This window comes from Rhinolophus sinicus, chromosome 17 (assembly GCF_057876585.1).
Source record: "Rhinolophus sinicus isolate RSI-liver-muscle chromosome 17, RSI-T2T, whole genome shotgun sequence".
NCBI classification, from domain to species: Eukaryota; Metazoa; Chordata; class Mammalia; order Chiroptera; family Rhinolophidae; genus Rhinolophus; species Rhinolophus sinicus.
The window spans coordinates 151,646,982-151,672,037 of NC_142517.1; the positions used below are offsets into that span (position 1 = coordinate 151,646,982).

The 25,056-nt window shown below is 38.0% G+C and overlaps 1 long non-coding RNA gene across 1 annotated transcript in view; it reads left to right on the forward strand.

Moving 5' to 3' along the window:
* The window catches only part of LOC141572364 (uncharacterized), a 97,261-nt gene extending 75,842 nt beyond the window's left edge, over positions 1-21,419 (forward strand). The window contains exons 3-4 of the long non-coding RNA XR_012497722.2: positions 19,397-19,499; positions 19,894-21,419. This is a non-coding gene — a long non-coding RNA (uncharacterized LOC141572364). The remainder of the gene's footprint in view (positions 1-19,396; positions 19,500-19,893) is intronic.
* The last annotated feature ends 3,637 nt before the right edge of the window (positions 21,420-25,056 follow it).

The window sequence follows — 25,056 nt, forward strand, 5'->3', positions numbered from 1 at the left end:
AATCACAGTGCTGCTCAAGCCATGTAGGGCTTTATGATTATTTAAACCCACAAATTAAAAATCACTGGTAGTGGGTATGTTCTGTACAGGTACAGGAAGACCTCATCCCTGGGAGGGAGAAAGCCGAAGGAGCCAGAGGAGGGCCATGTTCAAACATTGCACTGTGTGCAATTCACCCCCCAGTTACCATTGGATATGTTACTATTAAGGATGGCAACATATGCAGCTGGTACAGAGCCCCACTGCTGTGAGAATGTACCAGCTCCATGGGAGATGTCAGAAGGCCACCTGAGGGAAAAACTGAAGGTGTCTCAACAAGCTACAAAGTTACTTTTCACCTTGTTCAGGAATTAGCAAAAAGAGCCAGGAAATACTGTGCTCCATTGCTGGGTTTTGCTACAATTAACAATCAAGTGTAACTTAAGATAGGGAATGAGGTTGGAGTGGGAAAGGAGCGGGAGACGCATTTATGAAATACTTCATTAATCTGAATTTGTGGAGAGAGTTCTGAGATTCTCTTATATGACCACACCTTTGAAGCCTCCATCTGGGTAAAATCAAGATGAAATATTTGCTGACTGCTTCTACCCTAAGGGTGGATGCTCTGCCTAAGAGCTTCTGGAAGCTTCTTTGCAAGGAAGCCCTTGTCATAAGAAAGACAAAACAATATTTGCAGTTTTCTTCCTTTTTTTTTTTTTTTTTGTAAATTCTGGCTGGTAGTAATCAGAATCATGTTTTGCAATGTTTCATTTTCTTTTATGCAGACAGTGCAATGTTTGAACATGTCATAAACTTAGAGAAAAAGAATATGCCTTTTTAAAAATTCAGTACCAAAAATTTGGAACCCAGAAAATTGGAATCTATGAAGAATGCGCATGTAAATCTTTAACATGGCACCTCAGGGGGGTTGGGGGTGGGCGTGGGGTGGGGAGGATGTAATTCAAATACCAGCCTGGAGGGAACATTTTGATTACGATGTAAGAAATGTAAGAAGTTATTCTAATGAGGTCAGTTCCGGCCCTTATGTTATTAGCTGACCAGTGAGGACACAGAGAAGGTAAAACAGAAATTAATTAGAGTATTAGGGGGGCTTTACAATCTGAGGTATTCAGAAACTTAGCAAAACTAGGTCTGTGTTCTTAAAAAAAAAAGAAAGAGATTACAGAGGAACCTTATTAAAGCACAGAAGGCTCAGCTATTTAAGATGGTGACATACATAGAGGCAGGAATGTGCAAAGAGAAGCTGAAAGGCAGCCAGGCCCTGAAGGAATTTCAGTGGAATTTCTTCACCGGAGGAGTAGTTAATAAATAGAGCAGATTTCTAAGGGCAGAAACTGGAGCAGCTACTACAAATAAATTTTTTTCTTTTTTTTTTTTTTTTTTTTTTTTTTTTTAGAGAAGGGAGTGATAGGAAGTTAGAGAAGAAAATGCTAAAACAAAGAAAAACAAGCCTCTTCACTAGCAATCCCGGCCACCTCCCATGCAAAATGTCTGTTCCCAGACATTGGGAATGTTGTATTATTTCATAATCATAAAACGCACTGTGGACTTGGCCGTGGGTGTTAGTTTTAGATTAATGCTAGATATTATTAAGAGCTGCATGTAATATAATACTTTTCAAAAGTCTGAAAGATCATTTGCTTTGTCTGGCTGGCAAGTTTCCGCTATTTTCCACTGCACAGAAGGACAGAAACCAGGGCTAGCAAATCCTTTTGTGTTCTGTGACGGGCCCTCCTCCGCCTTTGACGCAGAGCTTTTCCTCAGAGTCTGATGCTCAAAGTCTTTTCTGGGACAGTTTTAATATACTGAGTGCTTATGAATCTGAGCCTCTGAGGTTTACTTCTGTTCCCCTCGATCACGCAGGTTGGGACGGCTACTAGCTCATTGTGCGTGAGGGTTTTTATTCTTCAGATTGTCGAATGAAGACAAAAACAGAATGGATGTAAGTGTGTACATCTTTTGACCAACATATCTGCCACTTTATCCATATGCAGATTTCCTCCTGCATCACCACTCAAAATTTTTTTTTTTTTACCGAGATTCAACTTGGCAAAAAAGAACTTTGAAATTTGCCAATTGATTCATGGGAATGAAATTGTTCTTACTCCTGTTACTGGTTCTCTATTTGGGTCCCTCTCACTATCCATGAAAAGTGAAAGAAAGATGTACTGAAAACCTTGGCAGCTCATGGCCAAAGGATTCTGTCACGGACCAGCCAGAGCAGCTCCCGGGAAGGACGAAGCTGACTGGTGTGGGAACGGCTGGAGTGGCCCCATGGCATCGTTTCCCAGGCCCGGGGCTCTCAGTCACTGGGATGCTTGTACTGATGCAAATCCTTGGCTCCATACCAGATCAACGGAAGCAGAAATCCTGGGCTTGGGGCCTGCGGGTTTGCATTTTATTCAGTCACACAGGTGATTCTGAGATATGTGGGCCTAGAGGGCTGGGATGTGCCATGTGAAGGGGGAGACATGACAGGGGTTAAGAAGGCGACCTTAAGGATATTGGCGTATATTTCATCCCAAACATTGCTGGGAAGAAGAAAGGCAGCAGGGGTCATAGCAGGGCCCAGGCAGCAGTGCTCTGGGGGTACCAGGAATTGTAGGGAGTGAACTGAGGCCAAGACAGGGAGAGTACTTAGAAAGTGTAAAACAAGCGATGAACAGAATACTCTGATATCCTTCACGTATTAGAGACTGTTGGTTACCCATCTGGCAGACTCAAGCACAGAGCAATTTACTGAAAAGCTAGGAAGGCACTTGCTGGTTGAGGAAGGGCTGAAGAATGAGCCAGCCCCACAGGAATTGAAGGTATAGCCCATAGTCTCTCTAGCAGTTCCCTGGCTAGGAGAGGGCACGGCACCTTGATCCGCAACCCCCCAGACCATGTCCAATGGAGAGAAGGATTCCTGTAACGAACCCGCTGGTACTTACTGAAAGTAAAGATGTCACATGGATAGATGTGGGGCAGTCAAAACAAATGACTCCCTCAACCCCAAAGCAAGCCAACCAAGGAACGTCGACCTCACTATGAGAAGAGCCAGCAATCAGTGGTCCTCCAGTAAGCAGGCTAAGGTGGGTGGTCAAAGGTCCAGAGAAGAATCAGGAACTTCACAGGAACAGGGGCAGAGGGAGACAGAGTTGTCTGGAGGGAAGATTCTCAGCAGCTAAGGGAGATCTGCCATAATGTTATTCTGCTTATGAAGGATCTAGAGGGCTGGTCACTGCTCCCCTCCCTCTGGGCTCTTCCCAGCCTGTGGTAGACCCTCCTCTGTGAGCCCTCTCTGGGCAGGGGTGCCCTCTGCTCTGCAACCTTCACTCTGCTTGGTTGCCCTCTGAGTACTGTTCCTTCTCTTTCTTGTCTCCTCTGGCCCTGGAATTTCCTCTCTCATGTTTCCATGGGAACTGTTAAATTGCCAAGGGTTTCCACTTTTTGCCACTTTTTCCCCTCTGTATCAACCTTGCTACACTGAGAGGACCCAGTGGCTTAAGACAGTTATGCCAGAACCATAATTGGTTAAATAAGCCTTTGTGGGTTGGCCTGGGAACCATACCACTATTTACCCTAATTTTTTCTATGGGGAAATTCTTTGCATGCCAAACACCCCATTGACTGGTGACCTTTTGGAACACAACAGTCCTATCTAGGCTCTACAGTAGAATGAGATCACTAGGAATTGTCAGAGCCAAGTTGGGAATCGCAAATCAAGGACTGGGCGGGCCAGGGTCAGAAGCCAGGAGCAGGGAGGCATCTGTGAAAGGACAGCAGGGTCAAGGCAGGCTGGTGTTCGGTAGTGAGCTCATAGCAGAGACATGTCAAAGTCAAGTACAGATTTAAATGTCTAAGTATGTGGATAAATCTCAGATCAATCTTGCTGGGATAGGGGTTGGACAGGGAGAGGGTGGATGATGCACCAAGCACACAACAAAACCAGGATAAGTAAAATGTGGTCAGAATGTCATGGGGCTACAGACTATGGTGGCAGTGCCTTTATTATCTCACCCCCTTCTTGGGGCCTGCTGGCCTAGACCTGGGGAACTTGGCCACCTCTTATTTATATCTGTTCACTCACAGAGTAAAGCACCATCCCTGGGAATCTGGGCACAGGGAGGGCTTAGCAAAAGCCATGGTCTTGGGTTGTCAGGGCATCCTTGCTGGTGCCATTTCCTCCACCCAGAGGCTTTAGGCTTATTGCCCAGATTCTCTCTCTCTCTCTCTCTCTCTCTCTCTCTCTCTCTCTCTCTCTCTCTCTCCCCCCCCCCCCCCGTTCCTCTTTTTCTCTTCCCTTTCACAAAGACTTTCCTCATGCCCACAGCACCAATCTTCCAACCTCTGCATCCATAACTGTACTCTCTGCCCGCCCCACTGCAATGGATGGGCTGAATTGCAAGGTGGAGCTTTGACTTCGGACCAATTCCTCTGCTTCTGCGGAGGATCTCATCACCTCCTGCCCAGTTACAATGTGCTCTCTCTCCTGCATCACCACCCACTGGAACACTAATTAAAATGCAAATGTATGTAATATCTCCCACTTAGAAACTAGTCATACCTTGACCCCAATTTCTCTCCAGTTTCTGTCCCATTCTCTGCCCTTTTATAGCAAACTCCATCAAAGTGTTGGTCTTCTCACTGTCCTCTAATTCTCCTTTCATTTTCTCTCTCCCTTTTTCTAGTTACAGCTTTATGGAAATATTATTTGCATACCACACAATTCAATCATTTATAGCATTACATGATTTTTAGTATATTCACCAAATTGTCAACAATCACCACAATCAATTTTAGAACATTCTCATCACTTCCAAATGAAATCCTATACCTATTAGCAGTTACTCCTCATTTTCTCCAAGTCACCCCCAGGCCCTAGGCAACACTTTCTACTTTCTGTCCCTACCGTTTTGTCTATTATAGACATTTCATATAAATAGAGTCATGTACTATGTGGTCTTTTATGACTGACTTCCTTTATTTAGCATATTTTTAAGGTTCATCTATGATGAAGCATGTATCAGTACTTCGTTTCTTCTTATGGCCAAATAACATTTGATTGTATGGATATAACATATTTTATTTACCCATTCACCAGTTGATGGACATATGGGTTGTTTCTGCTTTTTGGCTATTATGAATAATGGTACTATGAACATTCATACACATATACAAGTTTTTGCGAGGGCATAAATGTTCATTTCTCAAGTTTTTCTGTGGATAAATGATTTACATACCTAGCAAAAGAATTGTTGGGTCATATGATAAATTTATATTTAACATTTTGAGTAACTCCTGGACTGTTTTCCAAAGTGGCTGCATCATTTTACATTCCCATCACCAACGTATAAGAGTTCCAATTTCTCCAATTCTAGCCAGCACTTGTTTGTAATCTGTCTTTTTATTATAGCCATCTTAGTGGATAGGAAGTGGTATGTCATTATGGTTTTGATGAACATTTCCTTGATGGCTAATGATGCTGAATTTGAGCATCCATTCATATGCTTATTGGTCATTTGTATATCATCTTTGAAGAAATGTCTATTCATATCCTTTGCCAAGTTTCTAATTGGGTTATTTTTCATTTTCTTATTGAGTTGTAAGAGTTCTTTATATATTCTAGACACAAGTTTCTTATCAAATATATTTGCAATTATTTGCTTCCATACCGTGGGTTGTCTTTTCATTTTTAAAATGATGATCTTTGAAACACAAAACTTTTTAACTTTAATGAAGTCCAATTCATCTAATTTTTATTGTTGTTGCTTGTACTTTGGTGTCATATAAAAGCAACTACTGCTTAATCCAATCAAAATTATTCCTATGTTTTCTTCTAAGAATTTTATAGTTCTTGATCCATTTAGTTTTTTATTCATTTTAAGTTAGTTTTTGTGTATGGTGTGAGGTAGGGGCCCAACTTCATTCTTTTTCATAAAGATATCTAGTTGTTTCAGCACCATTTGTGGAAAAGACTACAGAATTATCTTCGTACCCTAGTTGAAAATCAATTGACCATAGATGTATGGGTTTATTTCTGGAGTCTCAGTTCTATTCCATTACTTTATATATCTATGTTTATGCAAGTATCATACCGTGTTTCCCTGAAAATAAGACCAAGTCTTATATTAAGTTTTGCTCCAAAAGACGCATTAGGGCTTATGTTCAGGGGATAGCATCCTGAAAAATCATGCTAGGGCTTATTTTCCAGTTAAGTCTTATTTTTGGGGAAACACGGTATTGTCTTGTTTTAAGTTTTGAAATTGGGGTGTGAGAGTCTTCCAACTTTGCCTTTTTCAAGACTGTTTTGTCTCTAGAGCTCTTTAATTTTCTTACAAATTTTAGTATCAGCTTATCAATTTTTGCAAAGAAGCCAGCTGAGATTTTGATAGGAATTGTCTTGAGCTTATAGATAAATTTGGAGGAGTATCATCATTGTTATAATGTTGTCTTCCAATTCATTAATGTGAGATGTCTTTCCATTTATTTAGGTCTTTATTATCTTTAAAAAAAATATTTTATAGTTTTCAGAGTATGAGTTTTGTATTTATTTTGTTAGAATTTCTCCAAATATTTTGTTTATTAATGCTATTACAAATGGAACTGTTTACTTAATTTCATTTTTGTATTATTCATTGCTAATGTATAGAAATATAATTGATTTTCATATATTGGTTTTGAATCCTGGACCTTTTTGGTTTTTTTTAATCCAGTCTGACAACCTCTGCCTTTTGATTGTTTAATCCATTCACATTTAATATTATTATTAACACAGTTGGATTTACATCTGCCATCTTAATTTTTATTTTCTGTATGCCTCACTTTTTTGTTCTCTTCCTTCTTTACTACTTTCTTTTGCATTAAGTGAATATTTTTAGTATAACATTTTAATTCCTTTAATTGTTTCTCTAAAATACATTTTAAGTTATTTTCTTAGTAGTTGTTCTAGGGCTTTCCATACACCTTTTAACTCTTCCATTCTCTCTTTAACCTGCTCTAATTGGGATTGTATGCCCGTTCTACCACTGGAAGTACTTATCAGAAAAAACAACAACAGATTTTTAAATCCAATAATAAATTTTCATCTTATTCAAGCAGCATTTGATCCCGTGTACTTCTCCCTCTATTTTGAGTCTTTTTTCATGTGGTTTCTGGGACACCACTCCCTCATGCTTTTCTCTTACTTCGCTAGTTACTCCTTTTCAGTCTTCTTTGAGAATCCTTCTCTTTCCCCAGACAGCAAAACATTGCAGTGACCCAGTGCTCGCAGCTGATCCTCTTCTCTTTATCTTCACCCATTAGCTAATTCAGCTCACCCACATCCGTAACTTTTCCCCTCTATATACCAAAATGTCTGTTTACATATTTTCCCTGAACTTGCAACTTCATATCCAGTTACCTTTTTAACACCTCTACTTGATTTTTAATAGGCATCTAATTTTAACACATTAAAAAAAAACCTGCCAAACTTGTTATAGCCCCACTGTTCCAATCCCAGTTAGTTCAACTTCATCATTTTCTCGATGCTCAGGCCAAAAACCTTGGAGTCACACTTGACTCATGTTTTGTCTCACACACCATATCCACTGTATTAACAAATCCAGTCAGCTCTCTGCTTTCAAATTTATCTGAAATTTAAATACCTCTCTACTTCCTGAATTGCTACTGCTGTAATATAAGCCAACATATTCATTAACCTGAACTCTTGCAATTAATTTCTTCCACAATTTCCCTCTGCAGTATATTCACAGAGCAGCCAGGATGATATTTTTAAAAAGTCAGATCATGTACCTTTTCTATATTAAACACTCAAGTGCCTCCATATCTCATTTAGAATAAAACTGGCAGGACTTCAATTGCCTACTAGACCCTATATTATTTATGTATTAGTTTTCTGTTGCTGATAACAAATTATCTCAACACTTAGTGGCTTCAAACAAAAAATAAAAATTTATTATCATTCACTGTTTCTGTGGGTCAGAAAATAGAGAGCATCTTAGTTAGGTGGTTGTGCTTTGGAGCCTTTCTTCAGGTTGCAGTTAAGATGTTGGAAGATGTTGGTTGGCATTGTGGTCATCTGAGGGCTTGACTGAGGATGGAGGATCTGTTTTCAAAGAGGTTCCGTCTCATGCCTGGCATTTTAGTCTGGTTCTTTTTTTTTTTTTTTAATTAAAGTTTATTGGGGTGACAATTGTTAGTAAAGTTACATAGGTTTCAGGTGTACAATTCTGTAATACATCATCTATATATCATATTGTGTGTTCACTACCCAGAGTCAGTTCTCCTTCCATCACCAGATATTTCGTAAAAGGGATCAAATATATAGTCTGGTTCTTAGTGGGAGGCCTCCATCCCTTCCCATATATGCTTCTCTTTAGGCTGCTTGAGTATCTTCACAAAATGATATATGGTTTTCTCCAGAATAAGTGATCTAAGAGAGAGGATAAGTGCAAGCTGATACTTTTATGACCTAGACTCAAAAGTCACATAACATCCCTTTTGTTACATTCTATTCATTAGAACCAAGTCACTACATCCAGCCCACATTTAATAGGAGAAGAATTAAGGTCCTCTTTTTGAAGGGAGGGGTATCATAGAATTTACAGACAAATGTAAAACCACTACGATTTGTTCCATGGATACTTTTCTGATCTCATTTTCTTCACTCGCCTCTTGTGTGCTCAACCACAGCCATGTTTGCCTTTACTGTTCCTAAAAGATGACAGAAAACTTTCCACTTCAAGACCTGCACATTTTCTGTTCACTCTGCCTGAAAGAGTTTGCCTCCAGGCAGATACCTGACTCATTTATTTACCTCTCACATCTCTGCTCAATGTTACCTCATCACGGCGGGTTTCTTGACCACTGGAGCTAAAATAGCACTTTTCCTTCCACATCTCTATCTGCTTTACTTTGTCTTGTTTTATTCATAGTTCATATCACTAACATATATCCTTTCCTCACACACCTGCTCTTCCTGCTCTCAAATATAAACTCCTCGAGAGCAAGGATTTAGTGTCTTTTGTTCATTTCTGTAACCCCAGTGCCTTGAACATTTGCCTAGCACATTGTAGATGCCATATATATATTTATAATGAACACACTGAATTACTCTTCATAATTATCTTTGTGGACATATCTACCACATGACACAATAACATTTGTGGGGATCACAGTTTTAGGAAAGCAGTTGAGAAGGAGTGATTGGGTGGTGGCTTTGCTAACAACATTTTTCTTGAATTTTGGCATTATCTTTTCTAATATATTTACATGCCATTTTATCCAAAATTATAGTTATAGACTTTCAAATAACTTTCCAAAAATCTTAATTCTTAAACTCCCAAAAGGCTTTTGGGATTGATATTATATTGTAGTGTTCCAACAAAGCATGTATTATATAAGGCACCATCATGCCTGAAAACTTCCTTTCTTTTCACAAGCTCTTAATGAACACTCTGCTATGAATAATGCTTTGATAGAAAAGATGAAGTGTATTAATTTGCAAATTTTGAAAATGTATAGATGTATGCTTAGTTAGAAACATTTCATCCCAGGAATCTCCAAGTCAATAACTTTTTGATACTATTTTGCTTTTTCATCTCAATTATATATTTAGTGAAAAACGTAAAATTTGATATTCTTGATGTTTGCCTCCCTGGAAGTATTACCATTCTGCTTCTTTTAAGAAAAACATAAAACTCTGTGCTTGGTCTCATATTACTCATTAGATGTTAATATTCTCTAATTATTTTTAAGAAGGTTTATTAGCAGGCATTACTCCATCATATTAAGTACTGACTTTATTTATTTTTGATCTTTCTTAGTGCTTGCGTGGTATTCTGTATCTGAGAACACCTTTTTATATCTTGGCTCTTTTCCTATGTCATATACAATTGTCTTTTTTGTTAATAAAAATTTGTGTCAATTTAAACATTCTTTTGAAATAAAGATATTAGCTTACATCGTCTCCATTTTCTGACTTTTTGCTAGCCAAGATCTGAAAATGTGATAACCCTTTTAATAGGGTTGTAAAGGACATTGCAGTGGTAACCATGTATTATCAAGCTTGAGAATGAAATGTATTTTCACAATGGTCTCAAGGACGTTTGCTATTGTATTTGGTTATGAGTAACAAATACCATAAAACAAAAAGGGTGCATTATTATAAGGATTCAGGGACACCTCAAAGACCCTAAAGTGTAGGAAGAGACTAGAAACAATGACATCAAAATAAAAGGAAATGGATTAGAAAATTAGGGAATCTTCTTCATCTCTAGTCTTTGCTTCTTTCAGGAGATTTGCCTTATTCTTCCATTTCTGCAAAATAGTTTTAGCTGCTACTCTAAATATGTGGCAGAAAATGGTGCATCCAGAGCTCCTGAGTTTTAACATCTTCTCCAGTCATCAGATCAGCCCAGAGCAGCCTGGAATTCCTTAGTTCTAATTCCACACTCTCAGGAGAGAATCTGATTGGGTAGGAATCTGCTCTTCAGCCAAGTAGCTGTGGCCAGGTTTGTGTAGTGCAGGCATGCCTGATGAAGTCCTAGCCAGTGAACAGAGCAGGCAGATTCTAGAGAAGAGGGATGAGACAACAATCCAACAGGTGTTTACTACTCTTGTTTTTCTTTAAATATATATGTTTTTAAAATTTGAGTGGTCCTATACAAAATGATATTGTGGAATTAATTTTAAAACCAAGCACTTGCCTTAAGCAAGCAGATTATTATAAAGGTTCATATTGATTGGAGGCTCTTTTTCTACCCATTTCCAATCAATCCAATAAATGTCAATGATTTAAAGACAAATTCTGTTTTACTATGTACTATCCTGATGTAACTGCCCCCTAATACTAGCTAATATTTGTTGAGTTTGATGGTAGGCACTCAACCTCACATTTAATATCCGCAATCCCCTCTGAGTAGAAAACCAAGACTCAATAAAGTGAAATATCTTATCTAAAGATATATTCCTAACTGGTCATATGTTGAAATTCTAACTCTCGTTACGATGTCTGATCTCTCATTCAAAACTAACAAGGGAGAAAGCAACAAGCTAAATAACATTTACCGTGCAGTAAATACAAAACACGAGACATTATATAGAACAACTGACCTAGTCTCTCCAACAAACTAATTTCATAAGAAACAAACAAACAAACAAACAAACATGCTACATTAAAAGAATCTTAAGAGGCATATAAACAGATGCAGTATGTGTTCCTGGACTAGACATTCATTTAAACAAATCAACTGTAAAGGACATTGTTGGGTCATTGGGGAAATACAGTCTCAGGATTAGATTAGAAAATTTACTGAAATACATATTGATCAATAAAGCAGATTTAAGAACTAGGTGACAGTATGATCTCATTTTGATAAAAATAAATATGTGTATGTAAAATAGGATCTGGAAGTATTTGCTCTAAGGTGTTATAGTGGTGATTTCTAAGTGGTAGGAATATAATACTTTAATTTTTTTCATATGTGCTTCTCTGTATTTAAAATTTTTCACACCACATATATACTGCTTCTGTATTAATACAATATTATTATTTTTAAAGATAATAATGGCACTAGATTTAGAATGCTTTTGTTCTGGTCCGTGGTTCCCATCCTGACTTAATACTGTGACCTTGGGCAAGTTATTTACCTCTGTAAGCTTTGCTCTTCTCAGCGCTGAATTGGCAGTGATTGCAGGACACCTTCATACAGTTAATGTGAGAATTAGATAACAAATGGAAACTACTTAACTACTTAACATAAAATCTGCTATATAGTCTGGCCTAATATATGTTAATTATCATTACTATGCTCAAATGTTACCAGGGAACATCTGAATATATGCTTCATCGGAGAAATAAAGCCAACTTAGTGCTTAAAATCATGGCTTTGGGTCATATTGAAGCATATTATTGAGTGAGATGTCCATAAATGAGTTTTCTTAGGTTAATATGCAAAGGGCCATTTTTTTATCGTTTAGCTGCAAACCAAATAAGAGCCTTGAACCAAAGCACACTCTGTTCCTAATGATCTGTGGGATCCAGACACATGCCGGTGCATGAAAGCATCTGATAAACTTGGGAGTTTATCCAAAGCATGCTTCTCTGCAGCACCCTTAATCATCATTTGAAGATTTAAATTTCACAAAATGAATTTCATGACAAGGGCACTACTACTTACTATTTACATTACGTGGCTGTACCATCTGTCTTAAAACCACAATTTTGTAAACTGCTTTTGATGACATATTGTAAGATTGCCCTGTATACATAGGAGGCCTCTTTGGTTGAACCAAAATCAACATATTAAAGGCAAAAAAAAATATTCTGCTTGATGAATCAAGGATGCAGCGTGCAGATTTTGACATGGAGGTTGGTTTTCATCAGGCTGACATCCAGAAACTGTGTTAGAATTTCAGATCACCTTGAGTCAGGTAATCTTAATTATCCACATGCCAACAAAGACCTCTAGGAGTTGAATCAAATTCAGAGGAATCATTGACTCCATTTCTTATGCTTCACCCCCTTCGCCCCATTAAGATGTCTCGATAAACATCATGAAAATATAATAAAGGATTATGTAGAAATAAATGTAAAGAGGGCTCACTAAAAGTAAAAAATGGTGATGAAGAAACTTTGTCAATCAATCAATCGATCAATCAATCAATCAAACTGATACCGTAAGAGATAACAAAAGACTAGAAGAAATGGAATACTCCAACCTTAAAGAGAAAATGGGACAGTGCTCTTCTTAATTGTTTAAATTGAAAAACAATTTCTGTAACAGATAAACCCTGAAATCCCAATTATTTAACCCAATAAAAGTTTACTCCTTGTTCTGGTCACAGTCCATTGAAAGGTTTCTGTGTCACATTCAGGGACTCAGTCGCCTTCCATGTTGCGTGGTCCACATAATCACTTATTATCCACTTTGGTGGGGAGGAGGCTTCTATCACATTCTACAGCGAAGAACTATGTATTAACTGTGTAAGGGGGCTGGAAAATGTGGCCCCTGGCTGGGAAGCCATTTAACAGTAACTCTACACTGTAGAAAGAAAGGAACACACGTGTGGAGTGATCAGCTAAATGTCTATACTCCCCTTTCCTTCTTTGTTCCCTTTTAGGAGCAGGTACCTCGTGTGTGGGGGTGGTAGTGATGGTAAAACCTTTTGTGGCATGTCAATAATATAGTTTCACAAGACCCGGTTAATGATATGGTTATTGACATCATTAAGCATTACCCAATTCTAGAATCTAGTATGTGCTAGATTCCACAGAGTGCTAGGGGAGAGAACGAGGAATGGAATTGGCGTGGAGGAAAAGTGAGGAGACAGATATATGCATAATTAACATGAATTGAAGGGGAGATAAAAGTGCCAAAATTGAAGTATAAATAAAAGGGTTAGTAAATGCCAACCAGGAAGATATTAAATCTTAAACAGTGAGCAGAGAAATCTGTTTTCTATGCAAGACTCTTGTTTTCCAGAAGAAACTTACTCAAGCTAATTCAGGTAAAGGAGTGGTTGTTCAAAGAATATGACGATCATATGAAATGAAAATACACCACAAGCTTCATGGGGAATGGAACTTAAGGCAGATGAACTATGGCAGAAGTAGTCTCTGAACCCTGTTATCTCTGCTTTTTCTTCATCCCCTCTCTGTTTCTACTGATTTCCTCTACTTTCACTTGACTCTCTAGTGTTGTAAGTCCTCGCTTGACAGGACCTTTTGGGTGTTCAGCACCATTTAACCAGTCTCTATATTCAGCAAGGCACCTGATTGGTTACTAATCAGCTGATGGACAGGCTGGCCTTGGCTCAGCCATAGCTGAGGGTCATGAATGTGCAGAAACCTGGGATCACATGGCCCATTGAGTTGCTCCTTGCAGGGATTGCGATCGGGGCAGGCAAAGTAACTGCTCAGTATGGGGACCAATTTTAATTCATCATTGAAAGAGGTACTGGATTTAACTGTACCTCTAGTGTTAGGTGATGGTGAGAGGACGTTTCTGACTTAGGTAGAGCACGAACAAAGGTAAAGATAAAGACAGAGGAAAGTTCAAGTATATTTGAGGAATATGCCTGATGCTGAGAGTGATTGGAGTATAAGATACACACCACTGGTAGAGTTTACTATGGATTATGAAGCTGTGAGGCCATAAGCAGGGAATTTAGAGTCTGTAGACAATGGAGAGACCTTGAACATTTCCAGGGTGGTACTATATAAAATAAAATAACACAGTGCTCACATAGGGAATGTTGTGAGTGTTCAACATGGTTTCTTCACTGATAACTTGTCATCCAGCATCTTAATGATCACCTAAGTCCCCTTGGTCTGGAACTGGAAACTCTAACAGGAGCAAGCATGGTATAATAAAAAGAAAAGGATCTCAAGCTTTGCAATCAGGCAGATCTGTATTCAAATCCCGACTATGCCAATTTGTAGCTGCATGTCTTGGGCAGGTTAGATTCCCTAAGCCTCAGTTTTCTCACCTGTACAATGTGATTTAATATTCACCAGTACACATTGGTATGGCGTAAGGCTGGAGGGGTATGGCTAGGTGAAGTGTCCATTAAGTTGATTTGTCACTGCCAGTGTTCTAATTATTGTGGAGTATTATACAAGTCACTCTTGCTCTCAGGTTTGTAGGAAGGATTAAGTGGCATAATGTTTGTAAAATGCTTAGCAAAGCACCTGGCACATGGAAAATAGTCATTACACATTAGTTTTTTTGTGTGTTTTTTCTACTGTCCATTTCTCCTTGAAAATTTCAAATCTTCAATTATGATGATCTCAGCTAGAATCAACAAGGAATCCTTTAACTGGCTAGTTGTAGGATGGCTATCTAAGGCACCTCAGCAGCCCCCAACCCAGCACAGACAGGTAAGGAAGCTCCTCAGTGTTCTGTCAGAGGAATTAGTCTTCAATATTGGCTCTTGCCCAAGATTGTGGATGTAAATACTGCAGATGTCTGGTCATCACTCCTGGATCCTTTAATGCTGCAAACAGGTACTGATTTCTAGAACTCAAATGTGTTACCTCATTTTAGTGATTCCTTAGTTTTGCAGTTGACAGAGGGCAAACTCATAGATCTTAGACAGGTTCATATCATTGTGGTAATTAACAATCAGAAAGAAAAAGTGATCAGGAACATCTGGTGTCACCTTCAGAAACTACTAGCATTAATCTCAGGCAAGAAAGAGCAAGTGGAATCTGTGATAGGCCCAGGCTACAAATAAAACAAGAATGCGGTCCTCCTAGAGCTATTCAATTTTACAGATTAAAAGGAATCCAATAATTCTGGATTTCCAAGCACGAGGATACATTCCAGAATACAAAAATTGTCCGTAGGCTTTTGAACATGTGGTGTCATAACCCTCACAGTTTTGGGTGAGAAGTGACCCACTGGGAATTCCGAGGGTCCCTGTTATCTGGGGGAGATGCTTATTAGTGTTACATAGAAATTATCATAGTGTCCATTTTTTTTTTTTTTTTTAATCCACAGGGGTTTGAATATTCCCATTGCTACAGCTTAAAAAAGAAGGCCACCCTTGAACAGAGAGCATAGATTACACAGCAGTACTGGCAAGAGCAAGATAAAAATTCGAGATACTGTAAAAATGTAAGCCCTTTCTTGTCACTTGTGACTTCTCCTACTGCCTTTAGAGCATAGATGAATGGAATGAGAGAACCAAGTTCAAGGTCAGTGAGCTGCAGGTCTGGAGACTCCTCAGTGTCCCATGAGGACACAGCTTCTTCCCACTCCCTCTTTTTGTTTCACCCACATTTTTATTAATCTCCGTTTAAGTGAGAGCACTTTTTATGCTCCTTGCCTCAGGTGCAGAGCTCTCAACGGTGACAAAGAGCTGCAGCATTACTTTGTCATTCTCAAGAACTGACTAGACCCTCAGACTAGCACAGAACTGACTAGACCCGCAGACTAGCATGTGCCAGGAAATATAAGATGAGGGCAATGCAGGCTCTAAAGAGGATCCACATTGGACCAGAGCTACAGTCTCTTAATCACTCTGGTTAAAGGTTATCATCAATTCCATAGTGAGACAGAACTGGAGATTGATTCCAGAATCACTATTTCTTTTTTATAGTTTATTGTACACAAGTGTGTGAAGTAAATGAAATCAGATTTTCATACTGAATGTGATTTAGTTATTTTCAATACGTCCTTTTGTCTTCTCCATACAATCCCAAATTAGAATTCAAAACGCTTCAGGGATCATTACTTGTGATTCCTGAGTTGTTTTATCTACCTGACCATGTAATTGATGTTTTGGTGTCCCAAGTGAGCAAAACCAGGCAAGACACTTGGGCAAACTGATGAATTTGCAGGGCTTATTGCAACATTAGTGTATGACTAGTACATTGAGGTGATCAAACCCCACAATTTTTTTTTTCTGACACTTCACCTCACAGTGTTGGGGTTGGGCGTGGTCAAGTTTCAAGTGCAAAGAAGCACAAAGGCACTAATTGCATAATATTCAAGAACAGTGCCAATTCGTAAAGCAGAGCCACACAGAAATTGATTACAAAGTTCTTGCTCTTGAGAAGTTCTACAATCACCACTAAAGGTGCCACTAAAATTTGTGAGGATTGTAAGACTCCTTTAGCTTCTCTTTTAGAAAGAAAACAAACCATTTAATTATGTCCCTCTAAAGAACTTTAGAATCTCTTGTCTAATCTTTATTACTGCAAACTTGTCTGTAAATCTGAAAAAACATCATCAAATGTCTTTGCCCTCAGCCGTTTCTCTTTACAGATTCCCATTTATGTTATGCCACCTCCAATGGAAATTCTAATGTTAGAAGATTTCCCTGCTCCATGTGCTAAAGCTGATCAAACTCTGTTATTGTTTAACTGTGTGGAATCCCACATAGCAAGTCTTAAAATAGATGAGGAGGAGGTAGAAAACCCTCCTGGGGAATTCAAATCAGTCAGTATGCTTTGTTATTCATGAAGGATCCCTTTTATGGTAACTTGACAGTTATCATAGAAAATGATCATTATATATATATATTTTTTTAAGTCATGCTATTTAGAACAACACATTCAGAAGTTATTTGTGTGGAGGTAGAAGCTTTAGCTCTTGACAATGAATTCTGATTTTTATATTATTGTAAAGGAGAGTGTATGTAACACATCCTAAATTGATTGGCAAAATATGCCAAAGGCATTGGTTTTTCCTTTGAAAAGTGAGCATAAAAATCTTGATATTTGATTGGTTATTGATTGTTGTAGAACAACAAAAATTTGCATGAGTCTTAAAATTCAGCAGCATTTGTTAAATATGATATCCTGTGTTTTGAAACCAGTGGCATTTTGAATTATGTAATTTCCAGGAATCTGCATAACAAATCAAGTGTTATTTTTCAATACATGATTGCAAAACATTATAATGTCTGATAAAAGTTCTGCACTTCATGAGGCCCTGTTGAGTGATAATGTAGGATTCCCTCAAGTGTTTCTGTGGTCGTTGGTGGGTCTTTTGTGAAGGAGAGCTCTGTCCTTTCTGGAGCAGCGTTGCTTGATAGTGTATGATCAGGGACGACTACTGTACGTAGCAGAAAGAGCAATGACCATGGGAACCACCATGAAATTAAAGGATAGGTCCCTTCCCTGATCTGAGGTATCATATCAATATCTTGGGTTCTGTAGTGCTCAAAGGAAAGGCTCCTAAAAATATGACACCCCACCCTGATGAAGGAAACTAGTGCTAGAGTTAATTTAAAGATCAGCAAATTATTGGGATGCTTCATGTCCCAAGTATTATTGAGCAAATTCATACTCTACACAAGCTAAATATTTTCTTTAGAGAAATTACACAATCTTTTTAGGCTCATTATCACTGGGCATTCTCTTCTTCTTAGTTGTAACATTTGTGCCGGGGAGTTCTTTATTAAAAAATCCATTATTTCATGTATATCTGTTTTTATAATTCACAAACACACTTCTGCTAACTCTTATTGTAGTTTTCCAACTTTGTTAGCTTTCTCTTTGAACTTCCCTTTTAAAGCCGGTTTTAAACAGCCCAGATTTTTGTGTTAATCTTTGTGTATTGTTCAGTAACTGGGGTCATTAATTCACTAATAGTGTTGGAGAGGCGCTAAAGTTTTTCAAAACTGCAGATCGACCTAATTAATGTCTTTTCTGAATTGTGCTAATTCACCCATTAACCACTCTGGGGCCTCTTAAAACTCTCCAGTCTCTGCTGCCTTCTCTTCAGAAGTGTTATATGCTCAGGACAAGTTGTGATTGCCTTGATTATGCGTAAAATAATAGCATTTGAAAAATGTTTGCAAAAGCATTTTCCTTCTTGTCATTTATTTCTTGGATTAATCATTTGTAACTCTCACTTATTACTTTGCTAACTTTTAATTGTCCTCCATTCTGCTTTCCTGTACTCTGGTACAGGTCTGCCTTACTACCAGCTACTGTTTCTTAGTGATTGACAGTGAAGAGGATTAAGCATAGATCCTCTGTTCTAGATCAGAACTGTTCTCTTAACCAAACTGATTGAAGGTAATTACCTCATAGTGAGGAGATATTAAAAATTGGTGCCAGAATCATTGTATGTTTTTCACTGTTCGTTATTTAGGACAGTGTAGAGTAAACTGCATATAACAATAAATTGTTCTGTTATCTCTGTGCTGTATCTTCATAAAACTATAGTTATGTGGGGATACTTTAGGTCAGGTGACCTGACCATGAGATTAATATTTGAGTGCAGAGAATGTAAGCATGAAGTAAGCAACTATTTGGCTGAATGATGACTTAAAGCTTATATCTGTCTGGGAGGCTTCTGTGCTACGCAATGGTAGATAACACAAACTATCATTTCTTATTTTATAGCGTTGTGCTTACTCACAAAATGCGATATAATTTTCACACGCAAGACGTTTTCTCCTGTGTGTCAGTCAATTCTGCACTGACAGCTAAGGACTAAAATTAAAAAGTGAAAGGAAACACATAAATCTAGTCCAGTAAAGATTCAGATGTCCTTTTGGTGATTTATTTGATAAATGTTCTAAACTTGGCGATGGTGACTAGCTCCTTATTATTATTTCTCATCCCCTGCCCTTTGTGTTTCAGAGTAGTGTATTAACCGGGTGTGTCTGATGCATTGACTGGTGCCTTGCTGACTCTGCCCCTCTCAGGCCTAGCCAGTTCTTAAAGAGCGTAAACAACTGGACCATGAGTGCAACTTTCATGTGCAAACAAACCAGTCCAGAGCCCATGTGTCCCACTACCCGCTCTGGAACAATATTCCCTGCCTTAATCAATCCAGGGCCAGGTACCTACACCCAGAACCTGCTGAAATTATTCAAACCAAATTATTCAAATTATTCAAGCAGCCAGTCCTAAGCCTGTTTACCCTGTCTCACCTGTTTCTCCTTGCAGAAAACACAATGGAGTCTCTTTCTTCTTCTGACTCCTGATTGACCCTGGTGCTTCCCCGTGTGGACCCTGGGGAGTGGTGGTATTCCCCCTCCTCTTGTGACTTGTGAGTATAACAACTACGTTTTCAATGGAAGTCATCCCCTGCTCTGTTGGCCTCACCATATCAGAATAGTCATAAAACCTACATTTCAAACCTACAGGCACCGATTACCATCAAAAACAATATATGTTATTTAATCATATTAATTTTCACTATCCAATTCCTTCCCTGTCTGCCTTCTATCTGCTCGGATAAATTGGAAACAAAACGTGTTGTCTCTTTTGTTTATTAATGAATTCTAATGGTGTAGAATGGTGTCTGGCATATAGTACGTGTTCAGTAAATATTTTTGTTTGTCTTGTTTTTTGTTGTTTTTGGTTTATATACCACATATCCAGTAAATATTTTTGAATTGACGGAATTACTTATTTGATTTCTTTTCTTATCTGTTTTCCAGGGTTGCTCTAAAATGACTGCCTGAGTTGTAGCTATAGCCAGGATCAAAGTGAAGAAGAAATTTCTGTCTTATGTTGTATTCTTGACACACATAAAAGAAGCAAACAAAATGGCTCAAAGGGTGTCTTCCATTCACTTTGAGTTCACAGTACAATAGCTGCCTTTGGTTCAAGTGCTATCCAACATAAGCCTGACTTCTGGCCCTGGCAACGGGCTAACTGAAGGATCCCGAACAAGACACATCACTTCTTTGTCTCCTGGTTTATTCATTTGTAAACTGACGGGATGGACTAGATTGTTATTTACTGTACTTAATAATTTTTATGAATTTTCCCATTTAGTAATACAAGGCTAATAAGTATTATCTTCATTTTATAGATGGAAAATTGAGGCTGAGAGAAATTATACAGATTAACAAAGGTCACACAGTTTGTAAATGAGAAATGAAGATTTCAACCTTTTGGATTCAGTCTGTGCTCCTACGGTCTCTCTTAACTTTGTCTTTAAGTATGATATGCTTAGAAAAGTACATAGGTTATACATGTATAGCACAATAAATGATCACAAAATGATTTCGTGGGTGAAACCATCACTCTTGTCAAGAAATAGAAAAATCACAGAAGCACCCCTCTCTTGAATCCTCTCTCAATTACTGTTGCTTCTATTTTCCTCAATGGTGACCATGTCTTACATTCTAAAATCACGGATTAATTTTGTCTACTTTTGAAAATTCATATACCTGGATCCCTAGTTATATTTTTTGATAGCTGGCTCTTTTGCCCAATAGAACGTTTGTAAAATTCACTATTTTTATTGCATCTAAGTCTAGTTTGTCATTTGCTGTGCCATTTTATGACTGTACTTATCACATGTTCATCCATTCTACTATGAATGCACATTTAGGTTGTTTGTAGTTTGGAGCTATTATGACTAATGCTACTACGAACACACTTTTCCACATAATTTTGGGGTATATGTGCATGCAATTCATTTGAGTACATATCTAGGAGTGAAATTTCTGTGACCAAAATTTATCTTCAACATTCCTATCAGCAGTATATGAAAGTTTCAGTTGCTTCACATCTTTATTACCTTCGTTACAGTCAGTCTTTTCTCATTTTTGTATTCTAGTGGATACTGATATTTACTTAGATCTGAATTTGCATTTCCCTGATGACTAATGAGATTAAGTATGTTTTCTTATATTTTTTTGGCCATTGGGTATGTTCTTTTTGAAGTGTGTCAAGTCTCTTCCCATATTCCCATTGAGTTGTCTGTGTTTTTCTTATTGACTTGTAGAAATCTTTGTAAAGACTGGATAGATTTGGTTTTATGTACCATAAATATCTTTTCTCACTGCAGTAATGTTGCTCTATCACTTGGTTGGTGGCTACATACTGGAGCTGATTTCAGTGTCCCAATGTTGGGCAGATGCCACATTGACTCTACTTACCCCTTTATCTTCTTTTGTGTGTCATAAATAGACATATTAAACTTCCCAGAGTAATTCTGGATTGATTTACTCAAGGTTCTTTTTTTTTTTTTTTTTTTTTTTTTACATATATGTGTGTGTGTGTGTGTGTGTGTGTATGGACTTTACAAGAACTAAAAACCACTTCTTGGAGTTCAAATTTTAGTAAGAGGAATGAAGAAAGAGTGTGAGGATTCAGTGACCTTGAAATAAAAAGTTAGCTACAAATACCATCCCATTCCTGAGCTGTGTTCCACCTTTGAGCCTCATCTTCACCCTGACCCTTACTCTATCTCTACTTCTCCTATCCTCACCTACAATAAGTGGCGATACTCTATTTAAGGTTAAATTGAAGGTAAGGATTATAGTATCAAGGATGAAGGGGGTGTCACAGATGAGCATGAGGGTTTTAAGAATATTACATTGAAATTTAAAAGCTATAAGAGTAATTATTTTTAGGTGGAATGTCAAATGTTTTTCTTTTTAAGTTTCAAAATGGTGGTAGCAAGGACTCCACTTACATCCTTTGAAGTTCTGACCTGTTCATGCAGGTAATTGTGCCTTATTTCATGGTGGTACAGACTGGTATTCTATGTACTAGAATATGTGTTCCTTAAAGCAAAATCTCTCCCTGCCAGTTCTGTGTAGAGGCGGCTGACATGAAGAAAGGGGAAAGCATTCATCTTGGTCAGGCAAGAGGAGAGGCCAGGAATGCACCTAAGCTTAGTGTCTATAATCCATGATCTCCTTGTGGAAGCTGGTTAAGAAACCAAATTCATAGAAGGTTTTAAGCCTGGGATTCTTGAATAGCTTTTATTGATTGATTCTTGACATTGTATGCCACAAGTCCTCTGCATGTGTGTACACATATTTTTCTGGGGAGAGGGTCCATAACTTTCCAAAAATACTCATGTGGGTCTGTGATTCCCCAACAATTGCATCAAACTTATCTAGTCCAATACCTTCCTTTGGGAAGATGAAGAAACTGTCTCACTTAAGATCCTACATCACTATTCCTGATTCCTGGACAGCCACTTCAACCAGAACTAAAGATTACAAGGTTAAAGGGGGAAAATTAAACAAGGAGATATCTAACAGTCACTATTCATGGGAGATGTCTCCCTATTCAAGGGATTAGACATTTTTCGTTTCTCTCAACCCTCACTTTCAATTACAATAAGAGGATTCAATGGAAATACAGGATTCAATATACAAAACATTGCTTTGTTGCCATTTATTTTGTAATTTGGGGGAAGCCTATAATTAGAGTTAACAGTAGTTCTGATTAATAAGTTCTATCTGCTCTCATACTGTGCGAGGGTTCCTTAGAGTGCTGGGACATGTTTTATTAACATGGAAAGGCTGTTGCAGCTCACCTCTTGTCACTTGAATCAGTTGCCTGCTGGCCTGGCACTCAGTTTTGTGTGGCAGAACCTTACTGAGTCTGCATGATAATGGGCCTTTTAAATCCTAAACAATAAACATTCATTTTGCCACTCCACCCAGTACAGAAATGCTCTCTAACCTCAAATCAGCCACAAATAAGACTTGGGAATCAATTCATTGTGCATCGGCTTCCTGCCTGGTTCATGCTTTGCAGCAAGTAATTTTAAAATAAAATATCTGCAGTGCATGTGTGTTTTGAATATGTACAAGTTGAGGTATTGCATGTAATGGGGTCTTCAATCCTTTTGGGACATTTCTGCTTTTATCCATAGAACAAATTTTATTGAGCAAAGCTGATTTTTATGCATTCCTAACTAGGATTAGAAAAACCTGAGGTAGCTTTCAGGAAAGGAAAAACCTTCTGGTGATTTTCCCAAAGTTTTGGGAGAATTTGAAAATTATGTTTCATGGAAAACCAATTTATTAGATTTGTGCTTGTCAGATTCATTAGAATATTCTCATGCATAAGGTGTCATTGTCAGAGAAGCCAGTATGAGTGCAATTTGGCCCTGAAGAGAAGTATCTTGTCAGGATGAGACAGAAGATCAAATGGTTATGTCTCAAATTTCCTTCCGCTGCGGTTTAAAATTTGAGCCCGACTTTCTTCCTCATATCTTCTAGACCAGAGTTCCACTATTTCATCACACTCCACTGCTCTTGGGAGCTTCCAATTCCTTAAAATTCATGAGAACCCAAGGCCAGGAGGGGCAAGTCTCAAATGTTTTCAGTTAGAGGACCACTCAGGGAGCAAAGAGCCCTCTCCCAGCTATTGCTATTGTAATCACTCCCCATCTCCTTTCACTGCCCCAACAGTGCTGTAATTAGGGCAAAACTGATGCTGCTTTGGGGAATTTCAAGGAGCTGATGTGTGTTTTTCATTAACATAAGAAAATTAGTAACTTATGCCAGAAACTGAAGCACTGGCTCTGTTAAACTATAACATAAACCTTAATATGCAGGAGACCAACCCAAAACAATATGGGGGACCTCTTGGAGCACACTAAGATGGATTTCTTAGAGCACGGACGTGTGGTGCAGTCACAGAAGATCAGCTAACCCTTTAATGATATTCATCCATTCTCTTTTCCTCCCTCTCTCTCTCTCTCTACACACACATGCATTTGCTTTCCCACAAGGCTTTTCCCTAGTTTTAATCATCCATTCTAATAAAAAATGGAGACCTCTCCAAGTTTGTTGTATGCTTTTTATTTTATGTTTCAAGAGCTCATCTTGAAGAAAAAAAGAGACAAAGCTTGTGCCAAGGCTATTGTAAGGTACTGATTTTATTTTAAAATCACTGCAGTGTATTCGAGATAGAGGCATCATGTGACAATCTCCCTTATTGTAGTTATGATTAAATATAACGAGTAGGGTCAGTCTGCAAGCTTATCACTATTCTATGTTGTAAAATTGCCCAAGAGTAAAATGCAACTACAAACAAGGAGTTTTAATGAGCCAATGTAATAAAACATCCAGGCAACAGGAAGCTAGTGGCTGTGTTTTGGCCCCTTCCCAGTAGCTGGCTTGAACTGGACACCTTTAGAGAAAGTGTGAGGTGGGGCAAGTCAGTTTCCAAATATATGGCCGATCTGCTTTAAACAATGTTATTCATTTAGAAAGAAAATTTATTAATTTTCATTCATGTGAGAGGTAACACTGAACTAACCTGCAAGATACAAAAAGAAAAAAAGTCTATTTCCTTGCAATACTTTTTACTTTGTGAGTGAATACAAGTGTTTTCGGCATTTTAATTAACTACAACTGATAATGTTGGTTAAGAAAAAGGTCTTATAACTCTCAGACATTACCCTTACTAATGTTTTTACTGATATATCTTCTCGGGCAAGGGAAACCGAAGAAAAAATAAATGGGACATCAAACTAAAAAGTTTTTCACAGCAAGGGAAACCATCCACAAAACAAAAAGACATCCTACTAAATGGGAGAAGATATTTGTCAATGATACATCTGATAAGGGGTTAATATCCAAAATTATAAAAAACTCATATAACTCAACTCCAAAACAAAACAAAACAAAACAAAACAAAACAAAACCAAAAAAACCCCCAAACAATCCAAATAAAAAATGGGCAGAGGGCATGAATAGACATTTCTCCAACGAATACATAACAGATGGCCAATAGACATATGAAAAGATGCTCAACGTCACTAATCATGAGAGAAACGCAATAAAAACCACAATGAAATGCCATCTCACTCCTGTCAGAACAGCTATCATCAATAAATC